Source organism: Pezoporus flaviventris, unplaced genomic scaffold (genome assembly GCF_033815535.1).
Source record: "Pezoporus flaviventris isolate CSIRO_AGI_PZ_B2104156 unplaced genomic scaffold, CSIRO_AGI_Pfla_v1 ptg000002l, whole genome shotgun sequence".
NCBI classification, from domain to species: Eukaryota; Metazoa; Chordata; class Aves; order Psittaciformes; family Psittacidae; genus Pezoporus; species Pezoporus flaviventris.
Genome location: NW_026892550.1, coordinates 38,304,574 through 38,326,924, shown reverse-complemented (window position 1 = coordinate 38,326,924; position 22,351 = coordinate 38,304,574). Strand labels below are relative to the sequence as shown.

General features: G+C 35.4%; 1 long non-coding RNA gene across 1 annotated transcript; it reads right to left on the bottom strand.

Annotated features, from left to right (window-relative positions):
- Nucleotides 1-12,238: 12,238 nt before the first annotated feature.
- LOC133275375 (uncharacterized) lies at nucleotides 12,239-15,846 on the bottom strand. Its single transcript, XR_009745486.1, has 3 exons — nucleotides 15,730-15,846; nucleotides 12,739-12,905; nucleotides 12,239-12,320 (listed from the first exon to the last, which is right to left on the bottom strand). It is a non-coding gene; the product is annotated as an uncharacterized LOC133275375 (long non-coding RNA).
- Between the last annotated feature and the right edge of the window lie 6,505 nt (nucleotides 15,847-22,351).

Here is a 22,351-nt window from a genome sequence, read left to right as displayed (position 1 = left end):
AGACAGTTCACTGCAATCAGCCTCAGGGAAATTTTGAAGATAAAAAAATATACATCTCTGTTTGATTTGTAGTATCCAGCTATTAAAAGAAAAGAACAGCTATTTTTACCTATGAAAAGTACATCCTTAGAATGATCAAAGGTTTCAGATTGTTCTGTGAACTAAATATCAGTATATGTCTGTACCTGAGAATATCTCTTTATATTCTTTGCAATGAATACTGTACTGCATGGATTAAACATTCAAGCAATTTAGCACTCGTAGGACTTCAAGTATAAAACCTAAATCAGCTAACGCAAAATGTGGTATCACTCCCTTGAAATTTCTTGAAGGAGACTTGAAGCATAAATCACCTTCCTATCAATATACAAATTGAAGGCACTGTTCTTTACTTCCTTCTCTCCTTTGTCTCAAGGAACTGAAAAAATGCAATCAGTTGCCAACACAATCTAGCCATCCTGCATCAGCTCTATCTAAAGATTTATCCATGACTGTCACCTCTAAAAAGTGCAGTTAAGGTGTAGCCTGGTCCACAGCAGCCCCACCTCTGCCTGATCTGGATTATGTAACAGGATCAAGCATGGGTCACACAACTGCTTTTTATAGAGCAGCCTGTGTGTGAGTGAAAGCAAAAGGCAAGCCTAGGTCACAAGGAGGGATAACGTGCGTCACTGTTGCTTCATGGGGGATTCCATAGAGATCTGGACACTGAATGGCCTGGAAGCTGTAGCTCTATAGGAATGCAGTTTGCCTGCTTTCCCTCTCATCAAACCTCTAATGGGATAAAGACACAGAACTGTGTGAAGTACAAGAGCAACAAGGAGAGAGCAGGCAAATGAAGAAGCATAAAAGTGAATTTAAAAAGATGAAAACAATTTTTTTAAAGATGTATTCTGGCTGGATCTCTGCAGGTTAAAAAAAAAAAAAAGAAAAAAAAGAGAGAGAGAATGAACTAGGTATAAACAGGACTTTTTTCTTCCCTAGTCATGACACATTTTAATGAGATTTGAAATGAGCACAGGAAGACAGAGTAAGATAACAAGGTTATCTCCAACTCTAAATCTTCACACTATTTATGAGGTTAAATTTGCAGGCTATGCTGCTCACTTACATTTCCATAAAGTAGCATAATAAAAGAAAAGGAACAACTAGATGGTAGCAATTTTTCCTCTGAACTGTCCTTTCTGAAAAAATATATGCAGTCCTGTGGGTTCTGGAGTTCTTTCTACCTCTGCAGAACAATCTCCCTTTTGTATTTTATCCTTTCTTTGTGCAGAGATAAAGAGAAAGTATGTACATCCAGACTCCTACTCCCCTAAGTAGTATGACTCATTCACACAAGCATCTGTACCCCTTAAGGGACTGTCAGTGCCTTTTCCTCTTAACTCATTAATTTTACTTTTCTGTTATACTGAAGAACTGCTAATAAAGTAACTTTTCCCAATTGATATTCAATTTCCTCTATGCCCCTGTAGGCATTTTTTCTTCTTCAGGACGGAAAATTCATGTTGAACTGTCCCCACAGATGCCGTGACAGTCATATATCTTCTAATATTCACTCCATCTCTTGAAATATCCTGTGTTCTGCAAACTGCAAGTAGGCATTAATGGCAGGCAGCAGTGTCTGCAACAGAAAGAAGTTTTAAATATTTCCCACTACCATCCAAAGTACACCTGCTCCTGCTACAGTGCAGCTACAAACTGGCCAGCCATTTTCTAAGCATTTTTTTTCCTTAAAGCTCTCAGAGCTAGTTATAAAATCTCATGGCTTCCTTTAACTTTGGATACCTTTCCTCTGTGTTCCTGAATTAATCTTAGAAGTGGTCTTTAAGCCATGGTAAACTAGAAAAAAAATATTTCACCAATTCAGTGATAACATTAACATATTAAAAAATAAACACAGTCATGCAAAGGAGAGCATGCCATTTTTCAAGACATTTTCTTTCTCAGCCTCTCTCACAAAGCATTACCAGTGGTCATATTCTGGTCTTTTATTGTGGGGTTGTATAAGTTAACAGCAGGAGAACTGGAGTCAACCTCTTTTGAGGAAAGCTGGTATATTGTCCCAGTTTACACTGGTATGAGTTGGTATCCCTAAGTCTTTTCCTCGTTTATGAGAAGTGTCAGTATTTGTAAGGGAGAGGAACAAAATAACTAACACAAACATTAGTTGTTTTAACAGTAAATGGAGCTTGCAATCAGTAATGGGTGACATGTATTTCAGCATCTTCCTTAGCACTTTCAGAAGAGTTGTAATATTAGGTAGCATTATATTATTCAAAAATGACACAGGTAATTGTAAGATTAATTGGAAACCTGAACTCTTGTCTCTGCTGAATGGAAAACATCCCATTTGCCTCACCAGTCTTTGATGAAATTCTCAGATCATATAGTATGTCTGTGTTTGCAGAGATTAATAGGACAACATAAAAGTAGATAAAAGTTCCTGTTTTAAGTAGTTTTTTTGGTGCTTCTGACACTTCAGAAACAAAGGAGTACTAACTATTGATAATTATGTCATTTCAAAGAGAAATAGCCATTTTTTCTCATCTATTATTCACCTCAATTAATTTTGAGAGTAGTGCAGTGTGTTGTGATTCTTTTTTATTTAAAGTCATTTAAAGGTTTAAATAGCTAAAAGTTCAGAAACTACACATATAAATCCATGAGTCATTGTAGCACAACTTTGAAATACCACTTTCTTTGAAACTGCTGTTTCCATTAAAAGTAAGGTTCTATGCTACTTACTGAATGTTATGGGTATGAAAAAATAAACTATGCTAATGGGATGTAAATGATTAACGAAAACTAGGTAGAATAATAGCTCTGAGACTGTTGCTGTGCATGTCAGGGAAATATAAGGTGTGATACCCTTTTAAATCTCAAGAGGTAAATAAGATAGTAAGGGTTAGGGTTAGGGAGATTTGTATGACACAGTAGGAGTATGTTTTGGTGAACCCATTCAGAATCCTTTTCCTCCATTGCCATAGCAAGTCAACACCGGAGTGTCCTAAACTCAAACTGGACCAAGAAAATTGTCAAACATTTTCTGAATGTCAGTACCAGTATTCCCTCTGGGCCTCTATGTGTAAGACCACCCCAAAACAACATCCCAGCTGCAACCTCTAAGAGTGAAGTGGAATGCCAGTTCTGTTAGACAAGTGTGTACCAGCCCTGTTCACATTTTGATGTCTGTGGTCCTCTAAAGTGGCCTTATACTAAGAGTATATTTGGTCTGTAGTCATACAGGCTGAGGTCTGCAGATCGGTTCTGCAGGGTGAATGCTTTCACCCAGATATTTACATCTTCTTTAAAGGAGCAAATGCTATTACCACTTTCTAAGCATAAGAAGCAAATTTATTGTGTCCACATTGTCCATCAGATAGTATTTACACTGAGAGAAGTTTCAGGCAGAGATCCTTCCTTTATCACTAGCAGAGCTGGCTCTCAACTATACAAGTGTTAGGGTCAGGAGAGGTGAAGTTAATTAGCATTCATTGATTCTCTTTTGCTTTTGGGATCTCATCAGCTGACACTCATCCTTCTCCTGCTGAGGCTAGAGCTGGATAATTTGGGCTGGTCGAGGTCTCAGGTATCTGGGGAGACTGAGAAATGCAAGTGGGGGACAGACAAGTCAGATCTGGCCACATCTGGTCTTAACACCAACTAGTGGTTGATGTCAGTGCCTTTATTGGGTTCTTCATTGAGGCATAATATACAGTTCTCTGTATGTTATTAAATGGGAACTTTTCACCTCTACTTATCCTAACTTTGACAAAGGTGTGAATCTGTTTTATGTGTAACACTTACATTCTATACCTCAGACACAAGTCTTAACAAAACCACCATCACAGAGCTCACAAGAAAGAGGAGGTAAGCTGAGCTTACAGTTATACAATATATTGAACCTGAAATTTTGTAAATATAGACCACAAATGGCACCATCCCAAGTATGCTGGAACCACTAATACAAACTAAAGTTAGAACCAGATTTTCCTTTTTTCTATCAGGAAGAATCACCAAATTTGAACAAAATCACTGGAGGAAAAGCAGGTTGAAGAATGTGTGTGAATATGACCTCCAAAGTCCCAAATTCTCTAGTGCCTTTACAGAGCACTACAGCTATCAAGAATTACCCTTGGAAAAGGAGCTGTCAAGTAAATGCCTTCCTGTTCACATCATGTGGTGTGTACAGATCCTAAGCTCATCCATGCCTCATGATTGACCAGACAGGTGTCTTCCCTGCAATCAATGTTGATTAAAAACTGGTTTTGTGGTACTGACAATCTGATGGGACTAAAATAAAATCTCCTAAACCCTCTGGTAATGAAAAATTATTTGCACAAAAGGAAGGAGTACAAAAAGGATTTCAGACCCCTATTTATTACCTTTAAAATTGTAGAAAGTTTTTCTCCAGTCAGTAACTAATCCTTCTTTTCATTTTTGCTGTCATTAAGCACATTTTGATTGATTATAACCAGCTCTATCACAGTGGATCAGAATTCATCAGATCAGACTTCTGAAGAAGAAAAAAAGCCTTGTCATTGGTGTGCGGAACAGAAGAGAATCAAAGTGAAATCAGGTTAAAGTATCATTCACCCAACTGAACCAAGTGCTAACAGAAGGTTAACAGTGTTGGATGTTGTCTTTTATAACCTCTGACCTTTTTAGGTTATCATCTTGGGAAAGAGAACTGGAAATGTCTCTCTTCTGAGTAGCAAATATTCAGAGACATGTGTGTTATTAAGTAATGGTATCTGCTCAAGAAGGTAAGAGATTCTTCTCTCTTGCTTGTGCTTTGGACCCACCTGTTAAGATTTGTGATTCTCCATTGTCCTTGACCTGGTAGGAGTATTGTACAAGCCTGACTAGTAAAAGTGTTACAGAGTTAGATATTCCATAATGTACCAGTTTCTTCACAACTTCACTGCATCGAGCTGTGGATAAAACATCAGCTGATCAAGCTGTGGACGAAACACCAGCCAGTTTGATATAATTATCATTTTTCTATACATTTGTAACTCTCTGGTTTAGTTTTTGGTTTCCATATTTTATTTAATCTTGTATTCCAAGGTCCACTGTAATATGGAAGAGTTAACTGAATTTACAAAATCACATCTCATCACATTTATATTTCAAATAATTACTGAGTAAAAGAAGTAGACTTTCTCCTAAAAAGTGAATGACCTATGGTTCTTGAAAAGTATAATGAACTTCACAAGGAGAGGGGAAAAAAAATAGTTTCCCTCTAAATTGTAGTCCTGGAGGAGGTGGAAATAAAGGGCCTTTTAGTTTCAGTGACCAGAGATTTGTACTCAGAGGTAATTAATTCAAAATAAATGTATAATGAAAATGTGAAAGCAAGTTGCTTGCAAACTGTAGAGAAAAAAAACTGGCACAAGCTTTTAAGAGCACACAGGGTTTTTTGCAATCTGGGAAGATTGGGCATGAACCTCGGTGCTCTGTGGCAGAAAATCACATTGTAGTTCCCATGGCCAGCAAAATTCAGCGTTAGAAGCATAAGATACAAGCTGAGAGTAAAAAGCACTGGCTCATGAGGCTAAACCAGAGATAGTGGAACACACAATCAGTTTGTTTTTCAGGAAATATCCTGTCTCCATAAATTGATTCATGGGACAAAGTTGCCAGCAACCAGTGCATGAAGTCGTGCAGGAAGTCAGAAACATGCTGAGAATGTGTGAAAGAAGGAAGCTTCAGCAACTGCAGGGAAATGTCTCCTACAAAAACCTTACAAAATTTGGCTTGGTTTTTTTTTTTAAATCCAAACAAGATGTTGAATAAGAATTTAAATTTCCTGAACAAAGGCATCCAGAGGCACCTATCTGGTAACATCAGGTCCAATTATGGCCATAGCTGAGACAGATATGCTTTTTCACTTTGTGGTCAATGCAGCTGACATTAGGTAGTGTAGGCTGTGATTCAGACTAAGAACCTTTAGTTTTAGAAGGATTCTGAACACTGCAGAGATGATTTATATCCATACTCTTACTGCCTTCATAAATCAGATGACTTTGAAACTTGAAAGTCTTAGATCTTGTAGATTAAAAATGATGACAACTAGAAGTCTCATTAAACTAGCATGGTTAATAAACTAGTAAATAAAAAAATCCACCTGGTTAAAAAACAACAATGAAATCATAAAATTGAAGAAATAAAATACCTTTGACTAGTTCTGTACTTCCATGTGCCACATCACCTTCCACTTTATTTTAAAAATAACATGTAAATACATGAGGAATCTTCTACATCATCAGGGTAAAAGTTCCTGTTACACCACTTATATATCTTGATATCATTTTCTCTAGAAGGCGGGAAATGTTAGCCAATTAGCTCAAAAGTTATTCCACATTAAATTGCATAATAAGTAACTAAATTTGAAGCATATGCTAAAGACTCTTTTGTGCAGTTCTCACTGAGGAAAAATGAATGCATTTGTTGCTTTAAAACAAATGTCTTTGAGGTATATATCACTAGAATTAGAAAAATATGTCAGAATTTTTGAAATGTCGCATAATCAGACTTATATATAACCTAATATCTTATTAATACCAGCCTTTTGAGAAACTCTTTTTATGGAAAATTTCAAGCAAAACTGTTTTTAAAAGCAAGTTAGAGGTAGAAAGGATATAATTTTTTTACACAATATAAAGTGGGAGGACTTTTTTATTATTATCATAATAAAATCCTTCTTTTGAAGTACCAACTTCTCAAGAAAGTAGGAGAGATGAAGCAATGTGAATAGGTAAAGTTTCTCTCTTATGAAAACTAGATTCTTGTCAAATAGGTGAAGCACAAGAAGTCCTCGAAATTCAAACAGTATTCTGCTCCCCCCATAGTACCAACAATTATGCATAAAAAAACTACAGCTGGCTATGTGTGGGGTTTTTTTCCCCTAACCATGGTGAATTTTAGTCTGAAAACTTATTACACTGTTTTAATAAATGTTATTGGTTGTTTATAGAAGACAAATCTTAGTTAATCCCATTCTAAATGGGAAAATTCTGGAGGAACTTGAGGCAATTTTGGAAGATTCTTGCAGATCTTGACTATGCTGGTGCAGCAAGATGCACCACACAAAACAACCATTTCTTTTCAGATGTTTAGAAGCCAGGCTCTTTTTCAAGCTCCTGTTCCTTTCTGAACCATCATCAATTTACTGCCTTGTTTCTAAATAGGCACCCACGAGCTTACACATTCAGATACACAGCCACAGATGGTTCAGAGACCAATCTGTAATCTACCATAAGAAAGCTGAGCTGATTTAATAATGACTGCTATGAAATATCAGTACAACCCAAACTGAGTGGATTAAGGAATGGCCAACTGACAGCCTTCAAAAGCATCTGTCAGTGAAGAAACTGTCACAGAACAAGGATTATTTTATTTTTTTAGATATACACAGACTTCTCAATACAACTCCTACAAATAAAACCTGAAGTCACTCCTGGTAATATCTATGGATGCCTCAGAACTGGAACCTGTATCTTGAAGAAGGTCTAAGGTAGAACTGAAGTGTTAAGTCCCCTATTTTGATACAAAACCCTGATCTTGCTAGGGCTGAAGAAAAGCTCACTTTGGAGAATTTCAAGTATCATTTCAACTTTAAAATTTCCATCTAATACCATGGTACTGAGGCCTCAGATTTATCTAATTTGTTTTCAGAAAAAAATTTTGCTTTACAGTTCTCCTTCATACCAAAAAAATGGCATCACACACAAAATAACTAACTCTGGGTACATCTTGCTGTCTACTCTAGAGGTTTTTTCTTAATATGATATTGAAGTTTTATTTGAAATATCTGAATGTAACAGAATGCATTCTTCGTAACAGCATTTTTTATATTTTTTTTTAATGTCTTTATCTTTCCAATTTTTATGTCTGGTATCTCCCTTTAGGAAAGGCTAAGCAGTTATTGAGATTGATATTTCTTTATGCCTTTCATAGGAAAGAACAGATTTACAATATTAAATTTTTATTTTTAAGCAAAAAACTGTGAGGTTCTTCATCCAGGATGAGAGAGTTCAAAAATTTTATTTACCGACTATCATTAAACCAAGGATTGTAGGCAGTTGTGATTTTATGCAGAAATTCTGAATCTTGAATCTAACAAACTAAAGAGTTTGTTTAGTACAATTTTGTCATGATGAGTAAAATTAAACAAAACTATCACAAATCAGGCTTAGAAGCAGCCTTTACCTTTTTAACTGCAGCAATTAAGACAGTATTATTATTTATTGTGGTGAGGAAATAGAAAAAAAAAAAACAAACCAAAAAACCACAACAAAACCGAACAAAACTACAGCAAAGAGAGACAAGAAATGGATGTAGCTTGCTAGTTACCATTAACCGTGATGCCATTGGCCTAACACCACACACAATTGTTCACGCCAGAAACATCTTTCTGGCATTCATTTTCAAGTAAAGCACAATATTTGTTAAGCATTTTATAAATATTTCCCTTATAGCTGTTCCACTCCATCAGAACAGTTGAATGCACTTTATATTGTGTATATGTTAAACTGGATGCGTGAATGATTACGGCTGCCTTCAGATTCTATATAACTCCCTTTGCACATTTCTCATTAAGTCAAGGAACAAACAGAGGGGCTCATAAAGTCAGTATCAGTCACCAAAGTCTTCACAGAGCATCAGGGACGTCCTGCACTTCTTCAGGGAAATGGCTGCCTGTGTAAAGAGCTATTTAAATTTTATTTTTTTCCTATCTGAGCTGATTCCTCTCTCATTTTGAGCTCTCTGCTTATGTAAGACTGCACTTCCACAGACAGTGGAGAAAATGTAACAGTGTGCTACACTAGAACACTTTGAAATCTTTCACTGTCTCAGTTTACTTCACTAACCTTGAAGAAAACTACCCAGGTTTTGCATAGTGTTGTATGTCCTCTGATTTAATGAGTTACGTGGACACACAAATTCAGTAGGTTGTTAGAGCTGGCCCAAATTAAACAGTGGGACAACATGGCCAGGAGTAGTGAAAGGGTATAGGAAAAGGGAGTGGGACCATTTCTTTCTGGCAAGAGTGTGATGTGTGTGACATGAACTCAAAAGGTTTTTAGTCATGTAAACATAGGGCTCAGATCTGCTGCCCCAGAAGGGAAGGGGCTTCTTGTATGGACTGTGTCATGAAAGCTCTGTGGATGTCTTGCGTAATGTAGGATTTGAAAACCAGTACAAAGAGCTTAAGCTGCCTGCTTCATCCTGTGTCATAAAATCACAGCCTAAAAGTTAATTTATAACTCTGTAGACATAGTTGTAATTTAATCAGATGAGAGTGAACCGTAGAAGTAACATCATTGAAATATGTGCTCTAGATTCTCTTACAGCACTCCTGTTTACCTCATCAAAATCTTATAGGTACCTCATAGAGATACTGACTTAAAACAGGAATAGTACACAAATGCCCAAACGCCCAACAACCATGTAGGATGGTGCTGTAGTAGTATAATTGTAGCAGTGCAAGGATACTAGTTACATAGGACTGTAAGAGAAAATGTTTGTCCTCAGATCAACTATTACTGAAACAATGCAATCCCTTTTTAAGGAGTTACCCAGAATACCTTGATAGGGGAACAGCAGGTATCTACCATCAGTATTTGGCTTTAGTCAGAGAGAACAAACCCATCTGTTTTTCCTGTGTTGCAAAGGCAAGTCAGAAATATTTTGTAATTCACTGTGTTAAAATCAGCGCAGACAGCAATACTTTGAACAAGTTCTTACCATGGCCAGGATCTTGCAAGTAGGTCACAGTTTAATACCACTAATGTAATCTCTGTTCGGTGCCTGAGGCTGAACTCTGTTGATTTAATGTGTTATTCAAACTTGATGCTTACTGCTTACTAGTGGGGAACTGGAAGCCTGAGATGGGACCAGAGCTGAAAGGCTTTTGGCATATTGTAATAGTTTCTTCAGGATTCAGGGAAGAAATCTACTTTTTATTCAGATTTCTTCTAATCTTAAATGGCAAAGCTTGTCATTTTTTTTGATAGAATGTTGATTAGTTTTAAAAATATTTGACAAATATTTTTCAAAAAGGAAAGCAATAAAATAAGGGTTTATTTTGCACCTGGTTCAATATGTGATGAGACAATTTCATAATTTGCCTACACTCATAAGCAATTGGTGCACAGCTTTGGTTGCTGATCAGTGTTATTTATGCCAAAGACCTCTGCTGCATGTGATCTTGCCATTCTTGCTGACAAAGAATAGCAAACAATCTAATCCTGTAAATTTCATTTGTCATTTATATAGTGGTGGGATTATTCTGACCATATGTCAGAACTTGCAAGTTTTCTCCAAATCCTAATCCTTTTTTTGGCTCTGTTTTGGGGAAGAGGATGTTTGTAGCCATTAGTGGTAATGAACTACAGATGGCTCTATGGTTATTTCTATCTCACAAGTGTTTCAGTGATGAATTTGGATACATGGTACCTCAGCCTCTATGACAGACAAGCTGAGGCTAGAGATGAGAGACTGCCAACTTCAGAGCAGGGAGTCCCATAACACTGGATATTAACATTCTCCAGGAATGTCGGACTACTTAGATCAAATTAATATAAAAAAGGAAATGTTTAGTCTCTGACATAAAAGTGTTCATATAATATATCCATTTTCTTTTCAGAAACTACAGTTTTTTAGTCAATCCATATTTCTTCCTGAATCTGAATCTAAAATTATTATTTCCTCCTCCTCTGAAAAGGTTTGACAGTAATCACTGTTGCCAGTCTCAGAATTGGCTTCTGCAAATTTGTCCTTGATTTCCCTGTAAGAGAACTAGCACCCTCAGATGTGTGCATATCTGTATGTGTGTTTGTTTGTGTGTGTGTGTGTGTATATATATGTTTGGTTAAAAATTCACTCCTTAAGTTACAAGAAAGCATCAGAAGCAAGACTAAAATTTTTTGTATCTCCATTATTGAATTATTTCCTTTCTGATTTGCTTTTTCTATATTCACAAAACATTTACATATACATTGCTAAAGGAACATCTCTGCCTCTCTTAAACACGAATTCACCATTGGTGCTAGGCATGTATTCTTTAGTAACACTTGTAATTTCACACCTTAGGTTAATATGCACACTCTACCTTGGAGACTAGCAAAACCACCACAGATCTAAGCCTTGATTCTCCTTCAGTCAAAGACAGAGACTGCACTCATCAACCAAACTGCTGATTTAAAGAATAGTTCCTTGGGTTTGTATGGTATTAGCAGCTATTACACTTGTTCTGTTAAACCAATGCCTTTGGCAGACAGGCTCTTTGCATGTACATCATGAAGGTGAAACGGTAGCAACAAAACTCTCAACTATGGTAACAAAAACTTTCAGAAAAAACAGAATTTTTCCACCATCTTATAGATTAAATGATAGTTGGGTTTCCTTGGTTATAAATAACGCATCCTTAATATTTATTTGTAAATTAGTATGCCAGAATAATTTCCTAGACTGTTTCTCCATTGTGAGGTTTTTTTTTAGTATACTCTATTATTAGTTTCCTGTCTCCTTTAAACACAATAATCTTAAACCTACGTTTTGGACAAATAGCATTCTATCAATTAAAAAAAAAAAAAAGCAAATATTTAGTTAATTCTCTCCAGTTTTAATTTGCATCTATCTGTCCAGATGTGGTTCAAGGATAAATTCAGGAATTAAACCAGAGTGTTCAAAAAATTGCAACGATCTATGGGCTGAACGTCAGCTTTCTAGTCCTTCAAACAGAATGCACAATGGTGTCTGAAAGATACAGGTTCAGGAAGTGGATTAAGAACAATGGTCTAGAGTAAGGTAGTAGCAAACACTAAGGCTAGAGGAGGACACATGAAGTCTCATGCTTTTTTTTTTCTTCCAGTAACTCTGTGTACAAGCCTTTTGTCAAGTACCTGGAAGAAAAAAAAAACACTCACTTTTGCATACCTTGTTTGATCATCTGAACTCTATGCCCTGCACCTATAAACATAAAAGTAATATGGTATCATTTATTACAAATATATAAGTGTATAAATACAAAGCCATATGTTTAATACAAGTTCTTCAATAAAGAAAGATCTTCTTTATAAAAAAAAAAATTTTTAAATTAATGTTTCTGAAAATATAAGCTTGAAAAATTGGACTGTGGAAGCCCACAGTTGTGTATGGTGGCCATTAATATTGTCCCTCTTTGTTGGCACAGATGTCAACCATCCATTTGTAGATTGGATCCCAGTAGTTATTCCACACGTGTATCTACCACTCCAAGGATCCATGTATTTCCTGGCTATGTAATGATTAAATGTAGTCCCCAAAATCTGAAGATCAGAAACAAGCATTTCATTAATTTTTTAATAAGCTGATATTTTGGTAATAGTTGTGCTACAAAGTATTGCAGACATACACAATGATTGTCGAATATTAGGTGATATAATGCATACAAAGAATCTGTATAATTTAAACTCATTGATAACTGAGACGTTAAAAACAAATCCACAAACACTAATCATCTTGCATTTACTTATTTATCCATGTATCTTTTTGGCATTCAGATTGCCTTTGATTTCACCGCACAGAACATTTCTCATTCATGAAGGAGTACAATCTTATTAAAAATTAATTTAGAAGCATATTTAAAATTTAAACATGCTTATGAATTAAGACTTCAATGATACAAAACTTAGAGAAAAGTTTAGCTAAGATATAAAACAGTGGAATCTGAAGCTCTGCTTCTACCTGTTCAGCTATATTTCTTGTGACACTATCAGCAGACTAGCAGATCTCTTGAACTGAACAAATTAATGCTTTGCTGTTGCTCCTGCTGTGTTTGTCATGAACCATCTGTGCAGCAAAGGATGACTTTTTGTCACTTTCTCCTCAAGACTTCAGGATTAGCTGGTTTTCTAAAAGTGATTTCTTTGGTACTATTATAAATAGATAAGGAAAAAAAACATCCCCTTGTTCTCTCTCCCAGTGGGCTTTTATCTTTCCTCTGCCAGAAACCAGAATGCTGAACACAAGCCAGAACAATGTCAAATTAGCCTAAAAAACTTCCACTTGTCATCCTTTGAACAGATGATTTTCAAATTTAGTTTGTTTTGGTAAGAATGGCCCACAACAACAGAAGCAGTTAGTTGTGCCAAGTTATTTCATTTACGGTTAGCTTGAAAACAGCTGCCTAGACAAAACCAAGTTTTAGTTTTGTATTTATATTATGTGACATACAGGACTTTACATAATGTGACTTACATAGAGTGCCATACAGATTTTTACTAGCTGAAACCAATTCCAGTAATTTTAAATTACAACTTATATATATAAATTTAACTGAGATGTATATGTAACACAATAATTTCAGGAACCATAGAGTCATGTGTGAATTTGAAGTTTACTTACACCAGCAGTGTAACAAAAGGAGCAAGGAGCAAGAGCTGATATCCTGATGATGTTTTCTTGTAAGGAAAAAACATACAGTTAATGCCACTCTGAACTGGAGATCTGGGGCTAGTTTTGATCATTAAGAATTACATTAACTCAAGATGCTTTTTGCAGGTCTACATGTGACCCCTTTGCAATACATGGGAAATTGAGAACAAACCTGTCAGAATAACTGTCATACTGGAATACCCAACTTAGAACTATCTGAAAGCAAACAATATCTCAGGAATAAAATTCCAGTTTTAGCTTCTTCAACAATACTGGGAGAGAGACACATGGTGTCTTGCCACTGGGCAACATATTCTACTGATTAGAGAAGAATTTTCTTTGGTTTAATCAAGTTGGGTTTTTTTCCTAGAAAATTATAACTGTTTATAGTGAAGGGTGGAACCTACACCATTGTGGAAAATACTGGCTTAATTTTGCCATATTATAAAATGCTCTTCTAAATATTTCCAAGTGAGAAATGTCAGAAACTATGTTTTTTGATCCCCAGTGTCTTCTTATAACTGACATAATTTTTTTTCTAAGCTAGAAAGAGTCTGTCCTGATCATAATGATCTCAGGTGACATCATGCCAAATCCTTTCCCATTGTATCTGAGGTGACATGACAGTACATTACACAGTGAAGTGACCTGATGAAACCTACAAAGAATGTTTGGGCTTTTATATTATAGATTTTTTTTTTTCTTTTTTACTTTTAGCCTTCTTCTAGGTAAAAATAGAATACTTTTATCCAGCATTTTCATTTGTTGCTACACAGAGAATAATAGGATGACAAAGTACTCTCTAGAATTTTTCCATAACCCAACAGAAAAAGATATAAAAATGAACTTTGTGGGTGTTTTGACATACAAGACTTCTATAATAGGATTTAAATGCATCATAAAGTATTTAGATATACTTCAATTTTTGTGTGAATTGATTGTAAATAGGAAAATAAGCTACTTTGTTTTAAACCATAAAGTCATAACTGTGTTTTAATCTAATGTGGACTTTTTTAAAAACCAACTCATCAGTTTAAGGCTGAGCCCTTCAAACGTTATCCACCTCAGTGAGTCTACAGGCTGTAATGCTTTCACTTGAATAGAGTCCATTTCAAGGTGAACAGTAGTTAAAGGACCAGGCCTCGGATATAAGCAATAAAGCTGAGGCACTTTCCATGAACAGTGGAAAAGCCATAGAATTAATCCTAATATACCCGATTATACAAACTTTTTATATTACCTGAAAAATTCAACTTTGTTTATCGATATATTTGAACCAGAAAATACATTTAGAACCCTTTATTCTGAGCTCTTTCACACCAGTGTAATTTCATATACTTCAATTGTATTACATTTGTTTTTTCTCATTGTAGGCAGTCAGACCTAAACCCTTATTATCCCTCAAAATAAATTGCTCATTATTTTAACAGCTTCCTGCAGTCAGACCTTCTCAGCATGTATCACATTTCTATTTCTTAAGTTAGAAATGTAAAGCAGTTGGGGGTCTAGATGTTTTAACGTCCATATTTGCTTAGATGAAGTAGAGATGACTTTATGTTTCTTTGCTCTTGTGGTCTTTTAGCTTGTTCAACTATATTTAGAAGGACTTATCAGGCACCATTACTGAGAAGAGAAACACAAACTAAGACCAAGATTTGAATAAGCCAACTTGAATAAGTTTTTAAAAATCCAACAAACGTCTTTGCTGAACCAGATCCATTGTGCTGCTAAGTAAGATGAAAAGACAGGCAAGGACAGTTGAAAAGCTGTAAAAATGGAAAAGCTCTAATTACTTTTCCCAGAAACATTAAAATAAGAATCAAATCTATACCCAAATCACTTGAAAACATAAATAAAGCTTCTGCATAAGTTTGGTAAACACAGCAATTCAACTCATTAACTGGCACTTGTGTTAACCAAAATCCTGAGAAAGATAAAGCTACATTTTTTGGATGTTTGACCTGAAAATTGCCTGCTTCCTAGTGAGACAGACTTTCTGAAAAAAAAAAAGAAATCTGAATTATTTGGAATTTCTTAATATCTTTCCATGTGAACAATTCTTCACCTATACCAAATAATTTCTAGAGTGAAAGACACCCTTTCTGCAATTAGAGCGCTATCTTCCATCCCCTTGTTTCAAGCTAAGCAGTCCTTTGGGCTCAGCTAGCTTTTCATTCTCCTGTATTTAGGAACTAAATTAGGAGCCTTGTCATCCTAAATTCCTTCTAAGCAATTAGGGAAAGACAAGCAATTCCACAAGGTAACCCAAATATAAAACAACAAAGTTCTTAATGTGGGTACCTGCAGCCAGGTAGGATCAATCCAGGCCAGACATCCAACAGGAGAATCTAATATTAAATAATGATGTTAGAACATATCCATAACTTTCAGCTACCACCAAAACTTCATGAAGAAATCTTTCAGAAATAAATGAACTTTTAGCATAATAAATAATGAATAAAGGTTTCAGGATTTGGTTCTGTGTAGCAGCAACTATTTTAAGCAAGAGAAATACACGTGGAAGAAATCTGCACTTTCTCATCCACAGCAATTCAAAGCAGATACAGAGTGGATCTAAAGATTTTAGGGAATGTATGTTGACAATATGTGTTGAAGTAAAATAGTCCATTATACCCACAGCTCTTGAAACACATATATGACCTTCATTTTTTAGTTTCATGTGCCGGATCTCCACCAGAAGAATTGATACACAACATGGAAGAAAATCTAGTAAGCTTAACAAAAACCCATGAAACCCAACTTAACTGGTTTAAAGGGATGTTAAGTGCTCCTTCTCCTGAGTACTTAATAGATTAGACTTAGTCTATCACTGATGTATTTTATCAACAAAAGGTAGGATAAGGAAGTGCATCAGTGTTTAATTCCATTTGGGCCTCCTTGTTTCATCTGAAAGGAGGTTAAGTGAAGTATTGCTCGTACATGCTATATCTGTACTTTGCAATATGGCCTATTAATACACAGTAGATATGACTGTGTGTATCTATAACAAATACACCCATAATAAAGGAAGATGATTACGGAATGATCTTACATACTAGACTCGAAATCAAGCCTACTGCCACGCTGTTAGTTTGCTCTCTCGATTGGGCTCTGTACCTGGCTGACTTCAGATCAATTCAGTTTAAGACTTCTTGAAAAATGTTATAGGGATGCCACAGCACAAGTTTTGGATGCATGCGTAGTACACAGTAGTTATCACAATTTCTACCTCATACAGTAAAACATCTTAAATGATAAAAACCACACTCACAAAACACCATGAACAAAGGCTTGATTCAAAGTTACTTGAATCAGTGTTAAATCTTAGATTCTAATAAGCTTTGAAACCAGAATCCAATCTTGTGTCATATATGTCTTCTCTAACTTCTGAAATGGCTCTTCATGGGTGATATAAGCTAAAGGATAAATTATACTCTTGTGCAGGCTAAGGGAGGGTACTAAAATAAAGTGTGAAAGTGTTGGGTTTCCCAGAAGACTTGTCTATCTGCTCCTCTACAAATTCACTGTAAAGTATTTGATTCCAGCACTGCATAGAAAGCCATCCTGAAACCCAAATGAACCAGGGAGATAGTCTCAGGTTCATGATTTTAAACAATGATGGGTTTTGCAAGCCAAAGCAAGTAAAGCAAAAAAATGAACACAAACTGACAACCTCATCACAGTAACTTCTATGTTTTGAGAGTTAATCATGCTACATTTTGACACATCATTGATGAAACCTTTCAGATTTGGCTTGTCAGTCATTTATTAAGGGACATCTAATGAATAGCATATAAAGTAGGCTTATATATTATAAGTCATAAGTCATATGTCATATAGTATAACTATAGTTATAGACTGTCATATAGTATATAGACTATATAGTACAGACTATAGTATATATATATAGTATAGACTATAAGTCATATAGTATAGACTATAAGTCATATAGTGCAACTGCCTGCTGACAGTTCAGTTTAAAACTGAAGGATAGAGAAAATGCACTCCAGAGCAAGTGCCAGTTTTTCCACAGGAAAAGCTTTATGTTAACAGTCTGCCTAGGTCTGGTAGGGGTGTTCCCCATCTGTGTGACCCCAAGTGCCACAAGGACACCAGAACAGTTAGCAAGGAAAATGTTAAGCACTCAGGAGAGAGACAGGCAAGTATTACCAGAATGATGACATATTAATTTCCTTACTTAGAAAAGATAATTAAAATATACACCCCGAGGTATTTATATTTAAAGCTGTCTTTATTGTCATTTTTTTATTTTATTTATGCATAAGACTTATAAGAGGAACTATTATTCCCATTAATTTATCTTTTTGCCCAGCATAATACAGCATGTAAAATTTAGCATAAAATTTACAACGTTTCCTTTGGAAACAAGTTATAACAAAAAAACCTTGCTGAATGTTCAAAAGTTTAAGGGAAGAGATTAAAGCATATCCAAGGAAGACTCCGTTATAATTTTTACATGGGAATGTGCAAACATAAAAATACAGCATTGTTAAAACAGCACAATAAGAAAATATCTAAAGGGTTAATAGAATAACTTAGTATGAGAAATATATATATTCTGAAGAAATATAGTTTTGTGAAGGAACTTTGTAGGTTTTCATTCATAGTCTTCTAATTTTTTGACCTATGTTGGATTAAAAAACTCAACTAGATTTTACAACTATATCACTCAAACAGATTTCACTGGATGGAAATGTCACATTCAGGAGCAGTTGTGACTAGAATCAGATTGAGTATTCACTTATGAGTAGGCTAACACTAGGAAAACTTCATTTGTCTTCACAGGGTCTTTTCTGTACCTTTTGGTCATTACGTATTACTTGATAGACTTGTTACGGTTATGAATTCAGATATACTGTTATCCTTCATCATGCATAAAAGACTGCAAGTAAGAGACTGTAGACTAGAAGGGACAAATGAAAAATATAGAAAGCATTTCAGCACAGCTTGAACTTTCCAGAAATGCAACAGACCATGATAAGAAACTCACAAAGAGAAGCAGATACTCAGAAAAACACGATAGCCTTCCAGTTTTTTACTTTTTTTAAATATTCAGCTTTATAGCCACCAGATTAAATAGGCTAGAGAGACTTCCTAAGAGGAAGAGCTGCATGATTTTCAGATAGTGATAAGGAGAGGTGAAGAATAGCTGTCTACTGGAAAGAATGAATCTTTGAAAGGCTTCTGTTTCATATGAGGAAGGAATAAAAAGAGGAGAAACTTCCAAAGCTTGTGAGAATTTGAAACTACTGTTTCAAACGTGATTCTGGAAGGTTTGATATATTTTAAGAGTTCTTAATGTTATTATTGTGGTGATTAGAAACTGAAACAAATCAAAATTTTAATAATGAATGATTAGGAAAAAATAATATTAAGTAAAAGAAGCTTCAGAGGCTGTTGCTGTACATACAGATGTACTTAGGAAATACTAAATCGAAGATCAGAAAGAGACTTTCTGGCATAAGATGGAGAATAAAAATATATTTGTTCTAGATTATTAATCATACTACTTGGAAATACTGTCATTAGAGGAAAACAGTTATAGATGTTACTCTATATATGGAAGAATTTCCTAGAGCAGTTCTTCCTGGTGTCTGAAAATAATTAGCAGTTTCTTACTCATTCTGTATGTGAAACCACTGAGATGACTCAGGAGTCTGCAGGCCTTCCTACTGGTCTAGAATTCATTTTTGAAACTCAGTATGCTCATTAATGCCAGTTACATCCTAATACAAGTAATATTACTGGAAAAAATTTCTGCATTTAACAAGTGTTAGAAGTAAGCATGGGAAAGAACATTTTATGTAAGTTTAGTGAGAAAGTTGTATCTGAAGTTTTAATACAGATTTCACTGCAGACACAGGGATATGTTGCATGAAAAACAGTAGAGCAATAAATAGTGTCATACAGTGACTCCATAGCAATTTCAGCTGTTTTCATATCTACAGTTGACTAAAAAAAGTGGTCCCCCAAAAAATTATACATACTAGTAGTCCATGACTTTTCAACCTCTACAACCATTAGCACCATATAGACTGTTGTCAAATTACATTTCCACACTAAAATTAAGGGTGGTATTTTACATCCATTAAGAAAGATATGACTGAACTCTGGCAATTCAACATCATGGATGTTATAAGCTCTATAGATCTAAATTTCTTTGTTATAACTCAAGTAGGATAAATCTTTGGAGAAGTGGAACTGCAGTTATTTATTTATGAAAGACTTCTAACTATGCTTCTGAGAATCAGCATCTAGTAACTCAGATGGTGAAGATCCCTTTTTTCCCCCTCAGTCTTTACTCATATAAGGAGAAAAATAATCTTCCTTTTTACCTCTACAAGAACTAAATATGGATGAAGTCATAATTGTGTCAAGACTCCAATATGTGTTCCAATTAAATATGGAGGACATAAATATTAGGAGGTCACTATGAGACATTCATAGAGGTAGATGCCTGTATTCTTTGCAAAGCTTTAAGTAAATAGAACCTTCTTAAAAATGTGAAGCTAAGAGGGACATTTTCTCGAGGAAAAAATTAAAATATCTTAAAAAAGAATACACATTTAAAATATAGAAAAATTTATATGTACTTTATTGTACATACAATTATTTAGAAAGTTTTTGAAATTTCAATATTAAATGTTCATTGATAGCAAATATACCTTGTGTATTTTTTTTTTTCTCATGAGGAATTAACAACAGTATTTTATAACATTTGGTCAGGTAATTTGTTTTTACATACTATATGCAACATATTTATAGTCTAATTTTAGTAGCTGCAGTGTAACATTGTTTTAGGATCTTTTAGTGATACGTAACAGAATGAATGTGCTGAATTCAGTGTCAACAACTTTGCTTTGCCTGAACGCTGGACTCAGTGACATGGGTACTCTCTTCCAGCCCTGTATTCACAGGATAAATTTCAAACATTTCCAGCAGGGAAGGCATCTGCAGAGTTGCATATCCTGGAAAGGGCTGGAAGCATACAGAAAACCAAAAAGCAGCTGTATAATTCCCTCAGAAATGAGCAAAGAAAATCTCATAAAAATTACTGTGCACACAGAAAGATAAAACCCAAATTGAATGGACATTGGCAGCCAATCTCGTAAGTATCCAAGCAGTAATTTAAAAGTCCACCAACTTCACTGCCTGAGAAAGCTGCCAAAGCACAAATTCATTTGTTAAAACAAATACTTCAGACAGTTTGATAGCCACATCTGTGACAGCTGTGGCAGTCCGATGACTAAAACAGAAGGAATGAGAGAGATATTATATGGCACTTAATTAAACTTACCAAGAGTAAAACACACTTCCCTGTTATTTTAAAAGGACTTCAGAAGCCCCCAAGATTTTTTACAGCAAACATGTTTCTCATCCTAAATTTTACCATTCTGAGGGACAGACTCTCTTCAAGTCTTTCCTTCTGCAAATGGTTGTTGTAGCAAAAAGAATGATCACACTGAAATTGTTGTTGCTGATGCATTTCTGAAAAGCTAACCAGATGAAGTGGTTGGGGTGGGGTTGGCTGTGCACCATGTCTTCAGAATCAGCAGCAGGTCTGAAACTTCTAGATAGCCCAGACTAGTGAGACAGTTAAACTCTTCACTGGTCATGAGACACTCATGCATTCTTAGACAGATGGGTACTGTGAATTGGTCACAAAATTGGGAATCAAATGTCTTATTTGGGATCAGGGAGTCTATTTGGCTTTTGTCTCTCTTTAGACAGGTAGGAACGACATGATGCACCACAGGATTTGCGAAATCTCCCTCCTGACCTGTCTTTCCAGGGCTCTCCTGCACTGAGCCTTCAGCACCCCACAGCATAGTCTTCAGCAGACTGAAATGGTTAAGATCAGCTGAAGCTATTCAGTTCTGTACAGGGGTGACACATTGCATGTCACACAATCTGTGTATCTGGTCTGTGGTGCCAGTCACCCTAGCCTTCAGAATATATTGCAATCCTAGCATTAATACTGTAGACAGGTAAAGCAAAGGAGCATGGGACGCACACATATAATCTACTGCAAACTTAATGAATACTGCTTAGGGGGTTGAAACTATTACTCCTGTCTACTTTATGAATATTTTTATGTCCAGTTATTAATGGCAAATAATTATGGACGCCTATGAGAAATTTGTGCAGAGCAAAACTCTTGAAAAATACTCATTCTATTCCTTAGCTTCATTGTAGAAAAGATTTTAATCATTGTTATCACCACCATGTGGGCTATAAACAGTAAATTCAGTTAACAGGAGTGTAGAACAGGTCAGAACACTGAAAAAATGTTTTCTTTTTATCCTTACTTCCAAACTAACTCAGACCTAGCAATAAATTCAGGTTCATCATCTTATGAGGGTACCACAGAAAAAAGGCCAAACTAATATTCAACATACTTCAAATCATTCAAATGGATATTTAAGATATAGATGTAGTGGATTGAAAGATGAAATTATTTTTCCATTATTCCCTGTGTACAATCCCATAGTTCTCAATAATGATGGTTAATGAGTATTTTAAAGGCTTTGTTCCAACAGTTCTAAATGCATTTATGTATGGCACTGGAAGAAACCACTTGTCTTTCTGCCTTCACACTCTGCAAATTCTTTTCTTTACTCCTCCAATCTAGTCTGTCTCTAGTCACATTATGATCACACCAACTCTGTCAGATAGCTGGATTATTTAAGGAAAGCCATACCAGAGCCTGTACTTTCACTCAGATTTGTTATGCAGACTTTTTTTTCTTTTTTTTGTTTTAAATATATAAGTACTTAAGTCCCCATCCAGTGGCTTCAGTTATTTGCTGTCAACTCGTTTGTTTGTGAATTATACCAAGCCATTTGAAAAAAAGTGACTATAGTTTAAATGACTTTATGTGGATACTAACAAGCAGATAAAC